The sequence below is a fragment of the Lutjanus erythropterus genome, chromosome 8, assembly GCF_056507025.1.
Source record: "Lutjanus erythropterus isolate fLutEry1 chromosome 8, fLutEry1.hap2, whole genome shotgun sequence".
NCBI lineage: Eukaryota > Metazoa > Chordata > Actinopteri > Lutjaniformes > Lutjanidae > Lutjanus > Lutjanus erythropterus.
The window spans coordinates 28,660,742-28,679,478 of record NC_139324.1 but is presented as its reverse complement, the minus strand read 5'-3'; the positions used below and the strand labels follow the sequence as shown (position 1 = coordinate 28,679,478).

The 18,737-nt window shown below is 38.1% G+C and overlaps 1 protein-coding gene across 2 annotated transcripts in view; it reads left to right on the top strand.

Annotated features, from left to right (window-relative positions):
• b3galt1b (UDP-Gal:betaGlcNAc beta 1,3-galactosyltransferase, polypeptide 1b) overlaps positions 1–18,737 on the top strand; it is an 86,295-nt gene that overhangs the window by 9,852 nt on the left and 57,706 nt on the right. Inside the window, exon 1 of one of the 2 annotated variants that reach the window (XM_084724089.1) lies at positions 10,874–11,232. The exons of the other annotated variant lie outside the window; for it this stretch is intronic. The gene's annotated coding sequence lies outside the window, so the exon portion shown is untranslated. Of the gene's footprint in view, positions 1–10,873; positions 11,233–18,737 lie in introns of those variants that run through there. 2 annotated transcript variants of the gene reach the window in all.

The following is an 18,737-nucleotide window of genomic DNA, read 5'->3' as shown; positions in this document are numbered from 1 at the left end:
GCAGGAAGCTTCATGTCACATCATAAACCTGGGGAGCCAATCCTGTTAATTGAGGGGGTTGTGCTATATATACATCATTAATGGCGATGCCCAGCCCACAGGAGAAGCTGGATGTAGCTAGTTAGCATGATTAGCTAGCAAAGCAGAGGAGAAGCCAGGAGCAGCTACTTGGGGATAAGGGTCAGGGTTTGGAGGAGGGGCCTAACAAGGCATTTGATCTTATTTAGCCAAAAAAGACAAAACAAATTAAACAGTTTATTAACTCTTTCAGAACATTTTATATTGTTTAAAACATGACTGGAGGTGGACTGTTAGAACCCCAATAATTACAACAAATTTGTGAAAACAAAGAGAAAAATAAAACTGTCAGCAGTAGTTTCCTTAGTTTTGTGTACATACATCTTAATTACTCACAACCAAAATGATTTGGAAATATTATATATCAGCCGTAATACAATATAATGCATCCCTAAAATGGCTTAATGGTATTGATAACCGAAATGGTAAAAGTCCATTATATACTTACACTTAGCTCTTATACAGTGGTCTAAACTTTTAAAATGTCAATAAGCGCCTAACAAAAACACAATGTTTATTACAGATTCAGAGCTAGAGAGATTCGGCACACAGTACTGAACTGCATCTAAAATTATTTTTCATTTTCCCAGCTTTCAGATGATATATACCACTTCTATGTGGCACATACTGTTGACCTGTTATCCTCCCTGAAGACTCCTGTCTGTCTTCTATAAATAATAAAAATGAGTGCACAGTAGGGAGGGAGGAGTGGAAGATGTTATAAAACATGTCTGTTCAATTTTCACTAAACAGCAGTGTTATTTCAGAAAAGTAACTTTTATTTAGATTAATTCTCTACAGAAAATATAAGAACAAATGGATTATTAAAACAAAGCAAAAGCATTGTGGTCTTTTTCATAACTAAATATTGAACTTAAATGTTTTTATGCTCCATTCTCTGCTGCCGTTTTATTTCCCTTTAATTAATTTTTATACCCTTTATTCACCTTTTTTACTGTCTTGTGAGTGTATGTGTGTGCATCTAAATATGACCCAGCTTTAATCATTATGATCCTCCCAAGCACATATTGTAATTACTTTTTCTTTTGAAATTTTAACGAGACACTGGAGCCTCCAAGCTGTAGGTTTTTTTCTTTTTTTGTCTTTTCATTAATGAGATTCTTCTCATTTAACAGTGAGAACTTCCTAAAACATTACATAACTTAGCTCAGAAACAACACAATTTTAAATGCAGTTCTGTACCAAACAAAAAAAGGTTTACATTTGAATATTAATTTCTTCTCTCCTGCTGCTCTTCAGTTATGGCTCAGTTTCAAATAAGCAGAGTGAAATATTGGTTTCTTTACAGACAATACTGGCAGTTTTGTTCCATCCATATTCATGCATACATTATTCTTGTGCTGTCTTGTTAAGCGTGTTGGAATTTTTTGACACATTTGTTCAAGAATTGATGTGAAAAACCATCAGGATTACGTCTGTGTCATGGTTACAGTGAGGCACTGAGAAACAATTTCAGCCCGTGACTGGTTTCTAGCCGGATGATTAGAGGAATGAGCGTGAACTGGGGCCCATTGAAGTTTGACTTGATTTCCCCAGTGACCAGCAGCCGACCAAACCTCTTTCACTGCTGTGACAAAAATGGGCCCTGGACGGGTTCTGCGGGAGCCATGACCCCCATATGGTTAAAGGTGTTTTAACACCGGAGCTGCTCCTGACGTGAACCAGCTTCTTGACTCATATAATCAGCCCTGTCTCCGAGAAATTACCTTTTTTTACAACTAATTTCCAACTGCAAATACATTCTGAGGGAAATGTAATGTTTTCTATTAACATAATGAGGAAATGTTGTGATTAATTTACCTGGCAAGTCACAAAAATGACGATACTGAACACATCAGTAAGTTGTTCGCTGTCAATGCATTTTATTTGTTTTCCACCAAAATAAGCAAATTTGCAAAACACTTCCTTACAGCATTAGTAAAGTCAGCAGTAGGGCTGGGTACTGCATCAGTACCAAGACCCTGATGTAATATCAATACCAATTGTGTCCTTGCTTTGATGGTTTGGACAAGTATTATATGGAAATGTTTGCAGGACTAAAGTGATTCTTACAACTGTAAAAATGTGTAGCTTATACTAGAGCCGCATGATTTGGTTAAAAAAAAAAAAGTCACATTGCAGTTATTTTGACCGAAATTGCGATATGCGACAAGATTAGTGGAAATGATCAGTTTTTTGTTTGTCTGATTGTGATTGTAAAGGTTGAAAACTACCCAAAATCACAATATTTCCTTACCCTAACCAAAATCCTTTTGTTGACACAATCCCTGCCATCCACCACAGCCACTTCCTTGGGAATTCAATTTTTTCAAAGAATTGTTGTCTTTAAACAGAATTCAGGCAGGGATTGTCACCACAATATAATTATGAAAATAATTTAGTAATATAGAAGCACCTAGGAGACTGGGATGGCAGAATTTAAAGAGTTCTGCGTGCATAGTTTGTTCTACAAGAAGAACAGAGCAGCATTTATCTATCTGTCCTCTGTTTAAAGATAACAGATGACATTTTGTAGCATGTTTGACTCCCTTGTGAAATAGTGCGTAATTTTGTGTGATGTGCATCTTTAAAACACAGTGAAGGCAGATCATCTCGATCTATCTGCTAGCTGAATATAAGATTTTACAGATGATGTAGCAGCTCTGCTTTATTTTGGCGTACGTGCCAGTCGAGCAGTCCTCACTGGACTGAGCAGGTGCCTCTTTGTGACTGGTATCCTGCGTGTGTAATCCATGGAAAGACCACAACCAGGCAGCCACCATTATGTGCCCTGCTTGGAAATGGAGTAAACACCACCGTGGCAAACGTTTCGTCACTCTGTCAGTCGTGTTTCGTCGCTCTGATTGGTTGTAGGTTTATCTAATTGCATCCAGAGGCATTTTGGTCTTGTTGCGTGTCGGGAATTTAAAATGAATTGAGAGGTTTCAGATTATTTCACACTTGTGCATTAGTTAATATTTTAGGCTTTTAATAGACAAAACGAGAGAAAATGTTCAAGAGTTCAATTAGGTTCCAACTGAAGTAATGAAACACATTTCTTATTAATGTTTTAGAGAGAAAATAGTATAATATAAATAGTAAATAACTAATACTAGTCTGATATCTAAGACCATTTCTACTGTAAAAAATAATATTTTCAAGCAAGTAGTCATTCAATCACTGTTCATAATTTTCCACTCTGCATATGCTGCTATTTTTGGCTCCTAGAATTTGCGTATTTTTCCAGCAGAGCGGGTACGGTGAGATACTCTGTAGTCTACCAGAACAGAGCCGTGTTGTAATCCTTTAACATATATGCTCTCTGACTGACAGTCTGTCTCAGTCAGATGAGCAGCTTCATAGTCTTTAACAGTCTCCGAGCTCAGCCCAAATCTGATTTATTTTGCTCACGCCTCTATGACTCTGAATGCCTCAAAAACCGACTTGTACATTCAGAAGTAACAAATTGCTCTCCTGGGGAAAAACAGGCTGATGCAGAATTCAATGCAGAAATAGCAAAATTTTTCTCCATCTACACAAAAACAATCCAAAATGACCCCTGAAGGCATCAAGCTGTCAGTGAGTGAATTCAGTGTGACGCACAGCCTTTCTCACAGAGGTGTTGTGATGCTGCCATGCTTCCTCCTTTGTCGTCCAGTATCCCAGGAATTATGTGGACGATTTATGTCCAATATCAGCGTCTGACTTTATAGCATGAGACTAAAGTTGCTGTCCTGCATTCACCTTTTTACCATAACCACAATCTCTCCATAACCATAACTACATGTTTTAGTTGCCTAACCTGAACCACGCCATAAACATCTTCTCCGGACCTTAAAGTCGCCCTCCACTCAGAAATAAAATGCTTATTTGCTTATTTCACTTGGATGTTTGACCCACACTGTTCAGAATGATGTATGTTCACAGTTCACATGAATATAGATTGCACATTAGTCTGTTGAAGGGGTGAAAGTTTTTTCTTTGCTCATCTTAAATCTGAATTTAAGACGTGCACAAAGAAGCAGGATAACAGCTGGTTTGAAAACCTGCTGTGAGTTGTAGAAACTTGGTAACATCAAGTGCACAAACACTGAGAATGGACTTAGTGGAAGAAGACTTCATTCATTCAGGAGTTAAACTGAAATTAATAATATTTGCATATTCATTGATTATGTTTATGTGCTTAAAATTTTCGTGTTTCTGGCCTTACTCTGAAAAAGACGATATTCCTGCTAAGCTGTTACCATGGGTATTGAAAATGAAGTCTGCCTAACAGTCCTGTTTACAGTACATGCAGCCATGCAAAGCGGAACAGCTGGAGCTGTTTGAGTCATTTTGCTTTTTTTTTGCATCCAAACAATATTTTAGTGTTTTTTTTCACAGTTTTCCACCTGTGGCGGACTTGTTTGACTGTGCAAACACATTATTTTTCTTTCATTCGTTCACCCACATTTTGCAAAAAGGTCAGTGTTGTGATATTTGCAAATATCCAAAAATCCTGTTGGTATCCAAGTCTTTCATGATGTTTAAAAGCAGATGTGGTTCTCCTCCTGACTAAAACAGCAGGCTTTGCTTTTGTGCATGCATCTCTACCCCAGCCTTGCAAACCGTTGGCTTGTTGGTTTGTTTACAACACACAGAGCTGAGCATAAACAAACAGACAACAGATAAAAAAAACAAAAACAAGTAATAATAATAATAATATGCTGTTTACATGACCTCTACCAAATTCAGAATATTGTCATATTCTGAATAATAGTGGAAAATTCGTGTGCATGTAATCATAGTCACTGAGGGAGAAGAAGTAAACTCGGTTTTAAGAAACTTTTTGTGGGGAAAAAACATACAGACACAAATTATTATTCAACGAAGAATATTTTTAAGCATGTGTGAAGATGATCTCTGACCGTACTGTTGTTACCATGGATAGAATTTGTTGAAATTAAGAATTTAAAAAAATGTACGCCTTGGAGATAACAGGCTGACTCTGAGTATGATCCAGGGTTTTACAGAAACATCAGTGACAACATTCTTGTCTGGCAGCAGGGTTGTTCTATCCTATATTTAAGTGTATGTAAGTGTGTACAACAGTCAAAAGTTTGAACACACGTTTCATTCAATGTTTTTTCTTTGTTTTTTTTTTATTAGACATGGTTCAGTTTATACCAAGAATGTGCAAACCTGTCATCAAAGCAAAAGGTGGCATTTCAGTTACTAATTACCAATTGAAAATGTAATCAGTAACCTAATCCAAGTAATATAATGTTAAAGTAATGTACCACGATTACTTTCTGTTACGTCTGGATTACGAATAAGTATGAAATTGTTTTGCTTAACATGTTTTATATTTGTTATTAGCTTTATTAATCGTTTGTCCAGCTATTCCTTCTTTTGTTATTCATATATTTAGATTAATAGTCAGAATTATGGATATTTAAATGTACTAAATGTTAAGTGACTATTCACACATCACAAACTTCATACAAACTGACATAATTAGCAGTATTGACAGATTAGTTAGCTTAAGATGGATTTCTGTGTAGCTACTGTTAGCAGTTGATCTATGTAGCTAACGTTAGCAGTCAGTCTGTGTAGCTCATGTTAGCGGTTGATCTATGGAGCTAACATTAACAGTTGGTTTGTGTGGCTACTGTTAGCAGTTGGCCTTTTCTGTAAATGTTTCTTTAGATGCTGAGGTCTTGCAGCTAAAGGCAGAACTGTTGCTGTACTGTGATGTTGTTCCTGTTTCTGATTTAAAGATAAGATAATGTAAAAATTTCTGCCCAGTGAAGCATTTTTAATAGAGGCCATGATAATAAATTAACATCTGTAAGCTCAGCTGGTTTCACTCAGATCAGAGTGATGGTGTGGGACTCGTTAAGTGTTGTAATGTGCATACTGCAAGTAGTAATATATTATTCTTTAAGTTAAAATGTGTTTTTAAAGTGTAACCCTGCTAAATAAGCCCCATTTTTACTACATGTAACTGCAATTAATTACAGTTACCTTTTTTTAATATCCTAATTGCAGAATCCTGCTACATCTAATCCATTACTCCCTAAAGCCTAGGGTTCAAACACTAAATGTGTGGAACTGATTTGTTTATAATTACAGCGGGCTTCTATTAGTTTATAGAGCTATAAAGGCAAAGTTTCATCCGATGCAGTCATTTGTTAAGTCATGGAGTAAATTAGCTCTGTGTGCCAGCAGGAACTGGTCCCTCTGGATCTGGATCCCCTCATTTAAACTCCCACTGATGTCCCAGTGCTGTAGACACTCTCAGGGCTCAGACAGTACACAACTGAATATGCAATATGGCACACTAGTGTCCAAATCAGCCAGTTAAACATTTTCACTCATTATATTGTCCCTGCTCATCCTGATCTCTAGAGCCCGTCCTAATCTCACTGGGTTTAGTTCAGCCTGGTTCATTTTACAGAGCAGAACAATGACATAATTGTACCCAAATGATGAAGATCACAAGTTTGTTCTTCTATTTAATGCCAGAATGTGCACCCAGTTAATCGATTCAACAGGAAATTATTAACAACGCTTTTATTATTATGAGATCGCAGGCTGGAGCTTGTCCACAGCTAATCTTGAATAATACTGGACCGCCTGATTTTTTTTATGGCCAGAGGCATTTTGTTTTTGGGTCACCTGTCCATCTGTCTGCCCGACTCTCCACTCTGAACACGAAATCTCAAGAACGCTCCGAGGGAAGTCCTTCGAACTTGGCACAAATGACCTCTTGGACTCAAGGATGCACGGATTAGATTTTGGCGGTCAAAGGTCAAACGTCGCTGTAGCCAGCTAGGAGTTAAGCCCGTCCTCGTAAAAGCGTATCACAACCCCCACTTAGACTTGAGGATGATCAAAGGTCACCGTGACCTCACAAAAAACATCTCTGGCCATAATTCAAAATTTTATACACTAATTATGACAGAATTTCACACTAATATCTAATAGAATAAAATGAAAAGACAATGACATTTTATATCCAAAAGGTCAAAGGTCAACATCACTGTGACATTATAATGTTAAACTTTCTATCAGTCTTCTGTGTTTCTCTGTGAAAATAGTCTTTAAGTGGACATTTATGACTGTATGTTTAAGGGCTGCTCATGGTTGGATAACTTCTTTTGACTGCTGAACCCTCAGTAATCAGCCAGTAACACACTATAAAAACAAACAAACAAACAAACAAACCAGTTTTGTGAGTTTTGAGCCTGTCTTACACTCTTAAGTTTTGAGATGTTTTACCAAGATAATGTTTTGTTGAGATAATTTACTTTAAATAAACTTTAATCTTTGAGCTTTAGTAACGCCATAGTGCCCATGATTTGTATTTCAAAATTTGCATTTCATTTGTATTTCAAACCGTTGACTAAACTCATCGAAGCAAGAGTGAATAATGGTTAAAAATTGCATATTTTCAATTGCAACCATTTCATTGTCAACCACCTGAATAATGACAAATCAGGTACACAACTCACTGTGAACAATTTTTGAAATACAAAGTTTTCAAATCTCAAAGATTTAAGTTTATGTAAAAAAAGAAAAGTAACAAATTAACAAAGTCAGCAAACCCCAGCAAATCTTTGGTTTCGTTTATTTAGAAACTCATGAGTTTTTGTTTGATTCAAAACTCAAAAATTATGAGTTTTCTCAACTTTTCTTTTTTTAACAGTGCAACTGCTAGGCTAAAACAAGGCTTACCTACAAGCAGTGTTTCGAATGTTACTGGTTAAATGTAACTAGTTACATGTAATTAAATTATAAAATAAATGTAATTGCAATCTATTACAAATGATGCCAAGAAGGAGATCCATCCAAATATACTTTTCATGTTGCCTGCCTGAGCTCTGTACTCACTCACTGAGTGACCTCTTCTACTTAATGAAGCAAAAGATGCAAATGTTGGCTTTAGCGTCAGATTCTCAAACATGAGGATGAACCAAAATACTCTGAACGCTTAAAATCATTGAACCCAGTTTCCACATACACAAACCTTTAGGATGTTTCGCTCCCACACAGTCACACTTGTCACTCTGTGCCCACTGTTAACCTGATAGTAATTTTAACAGTATGAGGTGAGAACTGAATTTCATGTCTCATTCATTCAGGAAATACAAAACAATATTCTACAGTGCCTTTTTCCTACTTCACAGCCTTGTGCTGTTGCCAAAGGGCAAAAACACACAACCTAAAAAACACAACTTGTTATGCTGGGACAGATTCTTGTATAACAGCATGTTTCATAACAGACCATGGAGCTTTAACACAGGACAGTTCAAACTTCACATATATACAGATACAATTATTTGACAAGAAGTGCTTTTGCTGTTTTTGCAGTGTTGTTCAGAATATGCATGAAAAACAGATTGTGCAAAAATATGATTCAGGAAAATAAATTGAAATGGAGATCCCCTTTTGCAAATGAACCCTTCATATTAAACCGCTTTGTATAGAAAGCATTCTTCTGAAATGCTGACTTGTTTGGCAGTCACATCACCTAGAGGCAGGGGTGAAAGTAACTAATCACAGTGTTTGTACTTTTATGAGTATATTTTACTCCCCTCTATGCAATGCATCATGTAATCTACTTAGTTATGTAATTAAAAACCCTAATTGAGTACTGAGTATAATTTGAATTAGTATCCAAATCTTTCATCTGCGTTTTTGTGGCCAGTAAGACAATCTGATCGCAAACAGGACAGTGAAAACCAGGATATACTGACAAAATAACAGCTCAAAATACAGCAGCAGGTGCAGCTTTTACAACACACTCATGCCAACAGATCACATACCAGTTATTTGTCACCACCACTCAGCATCTGATACTGAAGCACAACATACCCTTCTGCAGCTGCATCTGAAGGAGTTTTTAAATGTGTGATTAACAGTGTGTTATGTTTAGGCACATGAAACCGCTTGGACAGATTTAGGAGTTACATTAACTACGTCACATGATGTCACCGAAGCAACTGGCAAAGCAAAAGTCACGGGCCCCTGAAGTGACTGACAACACGAAAGCCTGCATCCGTATGAATCAACAAAATGTGGGTACGTGACGAGAGGAGAGGTGACTCATGGATGTACGATTGGAGAGGTGACCGCTGAGTGGAACAGAGCAGGAATTTAGACTGAAGATTTAGAGAAACAAAAAACCCCCTTGATTTAATGCTGCTGTTGATGATGCATTAACCATCAACGGTTAAAAAGTAACTAATACTCTGAGTAGTTATGTATTAAGTATTTTTCCAACACCAGTAGATTAACTGGTACTTGAGTAATATTTTAATAATGTCGCAGTACACGTCCATCTGCTGTAGATGCTTTGCATGAAGATAATATAATGTTTTACCTTTCATTGTTCCTCCACCGTTTAGGCAAATGTGAGACCGGCCATCTGCGAGGACAAAAAGTGTAAACGGCTAAAGTGTGAAAATGGCAGGTGCCTCTACTGTAAATGTGCCAATTATAAAACAGGTGCAAAGTGATTTTAACTCAGCTGATCGGCAGCGAGATATTACCAGCGCGTCACACAATGCAGGACTGACGCATGAGGTGCAAGACAAAAGCGGGACCTCGTGAATAATGCAGACACGCTAATATGAACAGCGAAATTGTACAAAGACGGAACTTCACAGTTGAGTAAACGTTCTAATGTCGCAGAACAAGCTACACTTGTTGGCATGTTACAGCTCATTTGAGGTACATCATACGTAAGAAGTTTAAAGGGATAGTTCGGATTATTTGAAGCTGTATGAGGTACTTATCCATAGTCAGTGTATTACCTACAGTAGATGGCAGTCAGCACAACCTCAGGTTGAGTGTACGCTGATGATATTTTCTTTTTTATACTCTTTAATTATCAATTTGTAGACCCTTACAGTAGTTACGACTCAAGGGGATAGAAACAGAGGCATAAAACAAGTTTCTAGCTCCTGTATATCCCTCCCACATCACACCACAATCTCAGCATCCTCACAAATAATTATCAAAATAAAGGAAGAACAATAATAATAACATTAAAATAGTAGTAATAGTGATATGTTTAGTTAAGAAATTTGAATTATGGAAAAATTTGCGCAGTTCTGGCACCTCTGGTTTCAACCAGTTTTTGGTTTTAGTACAACTTCTCTTAAAATTTGAGAAAAATAGTTATTTGGAAAAGTCAGACATTGTACCCTGCAGAACACAGGAGTCGCTGGTCTACCGCTGCCTCGATCTGTTTGTTGTTTGTTTGTATCATGTCAGTGTCTAAACAGAAAAGGCTGCCTGACAGCAAAGTAAAACAGTGAAAATGTTTGAAATATAGCGTACACTTAAACAGCTTAAACTTTTAAAACGTTTTATTTTAATTAGATGGTCACTTTCTAAATGTAACAAATCATTGTTGCTGTTTCATGCTATAAGTGTAAGTAAGTTAACTATACACATTACATTTTAGGTTATTTGTAGTAAGTTTACTGATTTTGTGTTCCTTCTTAAGCTGTGCAGTTTACTGTATATGTGACATATTTCAATATAATAATTTCACAACATTATTATGGACTTGCAGAATTAAGTTTACTATTATAAATGGTGTTGTATATGATAATTATTTAATTATCATTTACAGCATTTTAACTAGTATTTTAATGACACATTTACATGTGTAGTATTTAAGTTTCTTCTTCATGTCCCTCTTGTCTAAGAGATAATTAGTTCCTACCTGTCATTGTTTATGGGGGGACAGGTATGAGTGTGGGGCCATGTGTGCATCAGTTTTGTTGACCCCGCTGTGAACCTCAAAGACTGAAGTTGCGTGTCCTGTGCTGTCAGGCCGTTTTGGTGAAGATTAAGGACACAAAAAGAAGTTGTGGCAACTGATTTACGAAGAAAAGAGGGTTACAGACTGATGGCGGCGGTGTTTTTTCTTCGTCTTCGGTTTAATTTGCCGAGACATTCAACTAGTTTACACCCGCCGGGACTGACCGGACAGCGGCTGGCTGCGGTCTGCAGCTGCACTCCGTGCGTTTATTTCAGTTTTACGCGGACTTACATGGGATTTTACGGGCAGTTTCCAAAGTCTCTGCGGTCATTAATGGAAGATGTTGAGGACAGCGAGTCTCTCGGTGATGATGACGACGCGACCAACAAAAGACGGTAAGCTTCAGCAGACGTGTTGAACTCTTCATCATGGCGGCTCTTTAGATGCTTGTTTGTATCGAGCGGCTACTTTTCGTGAGGTGGTATCGGGTGTGTGGTATCGGATTAGTTTTATGAGTATGAGTATGAGAATGTGAGGACAGTATCGGTGCATCTCTATTATCAGGTATTACCACTGCTCATGATTTTCAGATTTGTTTGGTGCTTGTTGTCTGACTTTTTAAACCTAAAAACTGTCCTGTTCAGCTTAGTTAACCATATATCTTCAAATCTGGCTAACACAGGCTTTGGAAACTTCTGGTTGTAACTCTAAATACCGGTGTACTTTCCATACCGTTTATACCTTCCACTCCATCCAGTCGCTGACCCTGTCCAGCAGCAGTACCACTCTGTTCCTCCTAAAGGACCTCATGCAACCCCACATCAAATAATCCAAACTATCCCTTAAGAGAAAATGATCCAGTTTGAGAAGTCCTTCAGGCTCTGGTAGTTCAGAGTGACAAAGATCTGTTGGGTTCTTTTTCTTGGCCTCAAGTCAAGAGCATTTGTGCCTTAAGAACATGCATTTAATATTGAACGAGAGAGAGCTGGTTCTCTGTATATATCCATATTTATAGCTGTGTCATCTAGAGCCAAAACGGCAAGTAGACAAAACAAAGCTGTCCATAAGAGCACAGAGCAGAGCCTGTCAGAGTTAGAATAAGAGTTTTCCTATGTAGTAAAAAGTGGATTCATTGCCTCTGTGTGTATGTGTGGCAGTCTGCCGTGTGTTTCAGCCTTTATAATGATGTTTGTGTCAACATTATTAAGCCGATCCTCACTGCTGTGCCCCGCACCGTAACCAGAGTGAGTCAAAGAAGTCTTCTGAATCCTTCTCGCTTGATCCGGGGCAGTTATCACAGAAAATATGAGAAGACGTCTGTGATCTCACCGCTGTTCCTCTTTCTCAGGGGCACCCAGCAACGGGACAGCCTGTGAAGGTGACACTGTACCAGCACCTTGCACAAAGCAATGCACAGCCTGCCTGGAATTGATATTTCTCAAAATCCCCAGCCAATTACTGGAGTGCAGCCTTGGTGGTGGCTGCAGAAAATGTATGAGGCACAGTTCAGGAGGACGACAAGTACTTCAGTCCTGCAACGTACAGTATGATGTGCTTAAAGCGCAGCATCAATTCTGACTCGTGTTTTGTTGTACAAGTGGATGAGCATGCTGAATCTATACATCCTAAAGCACAGGAGCTGTCATTGCAGCGGCTGCTTGAAAGCAGCTTTTAGTTGAAACATGAGTTAAACGGAATCATTTTAGCTAAAGGAGTCGAGGAAACCCAACCATTCGATCATTTCCCCTGAAGCCTTCCTGCAGCACTTTTTCACTTATTATTCTTGCATGCCAGCGCAGAGCTCTAGGGACGTTAGTCCTGTACTGCTTTTGCTTTTGCTTCATATAAAAATTATTCACCTCATCAACTTAGTAATTATACCATAGATTATGCTTTTTTTTTTTTTTTTATAATGCGGTGACACTTCAGATTGTATTTAACAGGACAACTTGCTATTCAGGAGGTATCCTCCCTCAGAGGAGAGAAAAGGTCAACTCCTCTGCAACTTGAGCAACATCTGTTCAGTGATATTAAAGGAGGGAGATCACTGACAAAATCCTCTACTGGATTTGAATACACCTAATGAGAAAACGTGATTTGTTGGAGCGATACAGAATTGTAGTGTAAAGGCTTGCCGCTACTACTACACCACCTTTCATCGCTTCAATGCTTCATATTATTCCTTGAGCTTCATGCCTCACAAAAGACGCACATTCAATGTTTTTAACGCCTGTATGATTTAGAAGGAGAGTATAAACACTGACTTACTTGACATCATGAATAGCAAATGGTGGAGTCACAGAATAATTTGATAATATTTAGAAATGTTTCAAAATCACAACAGTTTATTTTGTTTTAAATTATAAGAAATACACTTTACAAATCTCTGTCTTTGAATTTTGGGCACATAAATGAAAGAGGGGATGAAAATGAAATGTCTCATACGAAATGAAGACGACTTCTTAGCGTTCTTTGTTTGTTTGGTTGTGAAACAATCAAATGCACAGGAACAATAAATCAAACGTACCCCTGCAGGCACTGTGTTTAGGAAATAAAAATGCACATTGTTATTATGACAGAGGAAGAAAACAATGAAAGTTGCATTGCTTGTTTTCTGCTGTCTGTGTTATTGAACTGAAACCATGAAACATCACAAATTATTTACTTGGGAGATTTTTGCAAGAAGCAGCTTCCTGCCAAACTCCCCCACAGCCTCAGTATCAGACAGCTGCAGGCGTGGTGCTATTTGTTCAAGTACCAGAGGGCACCAGAGATGTGTGCAAATTTTAGCTGGCTTGTTTCAGGTCATGTAACCACTGTGCCTACGGTGGCAAGTTTACATAATTAATCAACTATAACTGACCACACAACCACACGTAATGTTAGACTGACTTTTTGAACGTTCTCATCATGTTGAGAACATTACACAGCAGAGCGTTCTCCCTCTCTCTATCTCTGCAACAGCTGTGAGTCTGCGTTACATTTTTTCCCTTCAATTCAATGTTAGTATGACAACTTTAACTTTGACCATTTGAATTTGGCACTGTTGCTACTTGTCTAAAATGACCTGGAAATAACCTGGTGAAATGTCAGAAGGTTATAAAGGTATAGATGACGCCCAAGCCTGCCAAATATAAAGCAAATGGAAAAAGACACGTCTTTCTGCAAAAACTGCACTCTGTCTGATCATGGCCACACATTTAAGCGATGATTGAATCTTCAACCACCTAAAAGAATTGATTATGTGAGCTGCAAATATTCTTTTTCCTCTCTTTGGAGAAAAAAGTGGCAGAGCTTTGTTTAGATTGACTTCAGAAGTAACTAAACAGTTTTGGAAATGCAGAGGGGTCTGTGCTGTGCACAAACACACTGGAACAATTTAGAAGCAGTTTATAAGGAAACTAAACGTTATCAGGATGAAGCATCACATTATTTCATGCAGGACACGGAAGTCACCAGCTGCAGCTGTCAGCTCGTTGATTGAATCCTCTCTAACAAACCAATCGCAGCCCATTCTCGCAATTTGCAGTCCATTTAAATATGACTCCCACTTTACTGATCTTTGCTACACCACTTCTGCCACACAAGCGTCGCCTCCTCCACCCCAGCCTCCACCTGTCTACTGCCAGAGTGCTTAAGTGGCTCAAAGATATAATTATATAATTTTTTGCTTAGACCCACTCTCGTATACCCAGTGTTTTTTTGGTGGGGTTTTTGCATTGCGCTCCCTGTTTTGGCTAATCCAGAAAGCTCATAATCAGGAGTGGAGCATCTTACCTTGCAAGGCAGTTGGATTCACGAGATCATGTGAGAATCCGTCTTGCCAGGCTCCAAGCTATCTGTTTGAGGTAGAGCAAGCCAATCAGTGTCCTCAGAAGGACTACTGGCAGCTACGGCCGTGGAGAGAAGTGTCTGAATGTGTCATCTCAAATAAACAGTGACGACGACGAGTATTTCGTCATTTAAGGAAGAGCAACAAACTGTACTGAACAGATGAGGAAGATGTTTTCGCTCTTCTTCTGGCCGGCTTCAGCTTCGGTTCAGTGAGATGATCTTACTGGTTGAAGTGACCCTGTGTTCACCTGCCAGGGGTTTTCTTGAAAGTGCGCACCCTTTTCCAAACAGTTTTTATGGACAGCTTCCCAGATGGCTCTGTGTACCAAACCATCTGGCATCTCAGGTTAGGAGCCATCAGCACCAAACATTACTGTATTTCCAGATGTTGCAATAAATGGTTAAATCTATGACAAGTGTGTTCCTGAATTAATTGTTGTCTTGTTGGAGATGTGATCATGACAGGTTGTTGTATATTGGGTTTGGCAGTCAGTTGCTGTACCCTTCATCACAGTTCTGTGCACCGGCACTGAATCATTTAGTGGTACAGAGAACTGGACTGTACCGGCCTACTTTCACCCCTGGTGTCTGGTGATGTGCCTGAGAAAAATCAAATGTCCTTTCTTATGTTCTCTGAAGTTCCAGTATGAAAAGGAAAAAAAACAGTGAGTTGAGCTAAATTAGAACATTTGATGGAAACTAGTATCTTGCTTATTTGCTTCTTTGTGGTTTATCCATCAGTCAGCCAATAATTGTATCAATTAATTGTGATAAAGAAACACAAAAGTAGTGGACAAGATTTTCAGAGATGATGGTGACATTTGATAGAGGAAGATAAATACGCCTGAAGTCGTACTGAAGGCTACTGAAAGGTGAACTGAGGTAATATTTTCCAGGACTGGATGGAAGAATCTGAGACAGAGGGAAAGTGTGGCTTTTTCCTAGCTTAAGGGAGTTCTAGCCATATGAAAATATCTTTTGTAAACAGAATATGTTTTTTTGGAGTCAAATCTAGCTGCGCAGCTATTGTGGAGCATGATTGCCTGACCAGCCCGGGGTGTTGTATAAAAAGCCATTTCTACAGGCCAGTCATTTACTGTAGGCAGCAGAAAAATAACTTTGACAGATCAAAGAATTATTCATTAACATATTCAGCACGTTAAAGTGTAAAAAGCATGCATAAGTCAAAAGCAAGTGGGAAATTATGTTAAAAGCTGTTTGACAGGAAAAACAAAAAAAGTAGCAAAAAAAGTAGAAGTCCAAAATTGTCATGAAAACATCAAACATTATGTTTCTTCTCATGTATCGTCTACACAAAGAAGCTCAAGAGAATTTACTTAATGATTCGTTAAAAAATGTCAGATAAAAGTATACATTTTAAATATATTACAGATAAAAGATCAGTAGACAGCTTCAGTCACAGGAGATAACATGCACTAAACATAATAAACAAATTACAACTCACTGTCTAAATATTTCAGGTCAGTGCTGAATATTAAATGTTTAATAAATTAAACATTTGAACATTTTCCTTTCAGATCTGTGTTAACAGTGTTTTGAATCAGATCATAAGTTTTTTATCAGGTCAGACTTTGAAGTTTGATCTTGAAGCCTCGAGCCTTCAGTGAGTCAAGTGACAAGAGAGTCAGTTTTTACAGCAGCCCCAAGTCTTTTTTGTGATGTCCAACAAGATTCCACGCCTCGAGTCTCAAAACAAAACTATAATAAGACACTATTTTTGGTGACATACTTGTTAGCAGCAGGGCCGTAGCCAAGATTATGGAAACACTGAAGTCATGAGTCGTAGCCGTGGTTGGGGAGGTTCAGGGAAATGTCTCCCTGAGAAAATCTGTGTAATATCCAACAATATTTACTTAGAAAATTATGTCAGAACACAAGATAAATCAAAAATATTAAATTACCTGTGAACCATTTTAACACTCAACCAACAATAAGCGATAATCTAAAAGTTACAGATGGCTTAAGAGTGAAAATTGGTGTATAAAATGTCAATAGACAAAAACAAGATGTCACGAGATGCTGTTCAGCTCTTCTGGTGAGATGCATACCAACTTTTGTTCGCAACACACCATACAACTAAGTATTTTTTAGCGTTTTTTCATTTTAATTTACCATTTTAGGAAATATGTGTATGTTGAAATATTAAACCAAGGTGTAGACGACATGACCTCACTGTCCTCAGTGGTAGCTACGGGCCTGGTTAGCAGTCTGACCTCATGTACATTAAGACGTGCGTTTCATCTGTGCGTTTTATTTCTGTTTCGTCTCTGTGCGTTCAGGTTGTTCTTAGAGAGCTTCACAGAAAGTAGACATACTGTATATCTTGTGACCTTCTGTAGTCAGCAAGTAAACAGGTCATCCAAGAATCATGTGATTTAGTTAGAGTATGTGAGCAAAGCTGCAGCTTTCTGAGGACAGGACTCGTGATGTGTTGCATGTTTTCAAACCAATAATTAGCTCTAATATGTGAGCTAACAATCTGCTAAAACACATTGGCCCTCAAGCAAGCACATTTTTGTATTCTTATAAAAAATCTTCTGCTTTTTTCTGTGAGGCTTGCTCGTACAAGTGTTTCAAGTCAGATTCACATAATTCTCTCAACGGCGCAAACTTGTCATAAATTTTACAGCCTAATGAATTTCACATGTTCACGGGGAGGCGGGTGTCGATGAGATTTCATTATTAGAATAATTGATGCCCTGAAAGTTAAGGCTACCTGTTCTGCTCTTGAAGTGGGACATATCTTATTTAAACCGCATTCATAATCAGATTTATAATCACAAATCAGATTAAAGCAGAGATTTTAAAGTGGGAGTGGTGGGCCTCCACAGTGGGGCTCTGACAGTCTCGGGGGGCATCACTGAATGGAAATAAAAAATATGACTTTAATTTGTTCATTAGTTATCAAATGGTTATTACATTGAAAGCTTAAATGTGTGTGATCTAGTTAAAGAGATATTTTTGTCTTGGGTTTTTCACTGTTTTTCCCACTTTTCCAGAGTCAGAAACTAATGAATACCTTTATGTAGACATTTATTATTTATTTGTTATAGTCTGAAGTCATGTCAAACAGCAATATTAGGCTATTTTGGCTTAATTGTTGAATGTCTGCGGTATCAATTAACACTATCATGATTCCATTGACATCCACGAACTGAAAGAAACTAAATAAGTAAGCAAAGGGTGGAGGAGGCGCCTTTTTCCAAGCTTTGTCTGAGAGGAGGCCCACAGTCTCAAACTTTAAAAGCTCCTGGCTGAAAGCATTAGTGTTTCAGATGAAATTCTGTTTTGTTTTTTTTTACTCTACCCTGTAGGAAGACTATCTGTACATGACTCTCACAACAGGTCTGGACCACTTGTGAGTTTTATTTGTCCCTAAAAGAAAATTCTAAGTATGAGAAAGTCAGTGGGGCGCCACTGTCGCTCAGCTGGTAGAGCGTCGCTCCTCATGTACTGAGGCTGTCAGTCCCCTGCAGTGGTCCAGGTTTGATTCCAGCCTGCGGCTCTTTGCTGCATGTCCTCCCCTCTGTCTCCCTCTTCCACCTTTCCTGTCTGTCTTCAGCTGTACTATATAACATAAAGGCAAAAAAGAAAAGTGTTGAATGCTACAAATTCTTTTAAATCACTTATATATGTGCCACAGAAGAACAACTCTTTTCTTCTGAGTGTTTCATCTGAAGGCCAGGGTCTTGTTTCCTTACTCTGTGTGTGTGTGTGTGTGTGTGTACCATACTGAAGATTTAACATGTACATAGTCGTTCATCGATCTGTTTCCCTTTGTTTTTTTTCTTCCTTCCTTCAATCCTTTTTTTTTCTTAACAACATTAAAGAGAGGGAGCATTTTCCACTGGAAAAGACATTTATGGTCACTGGTGAAAAGAAGTTCAGACTAGGCTCAAAAGTGAAAGACTATTTGAAGATATTGATTGGACATTCACATTTAGACCATATTTCACTAGAATCTGCAGTAGTGACATTTTTCATCCTGTACATTGTGAACAAAAGATCACTTCACAGATCTATTTGATGAGACAGGAGAGGGGAG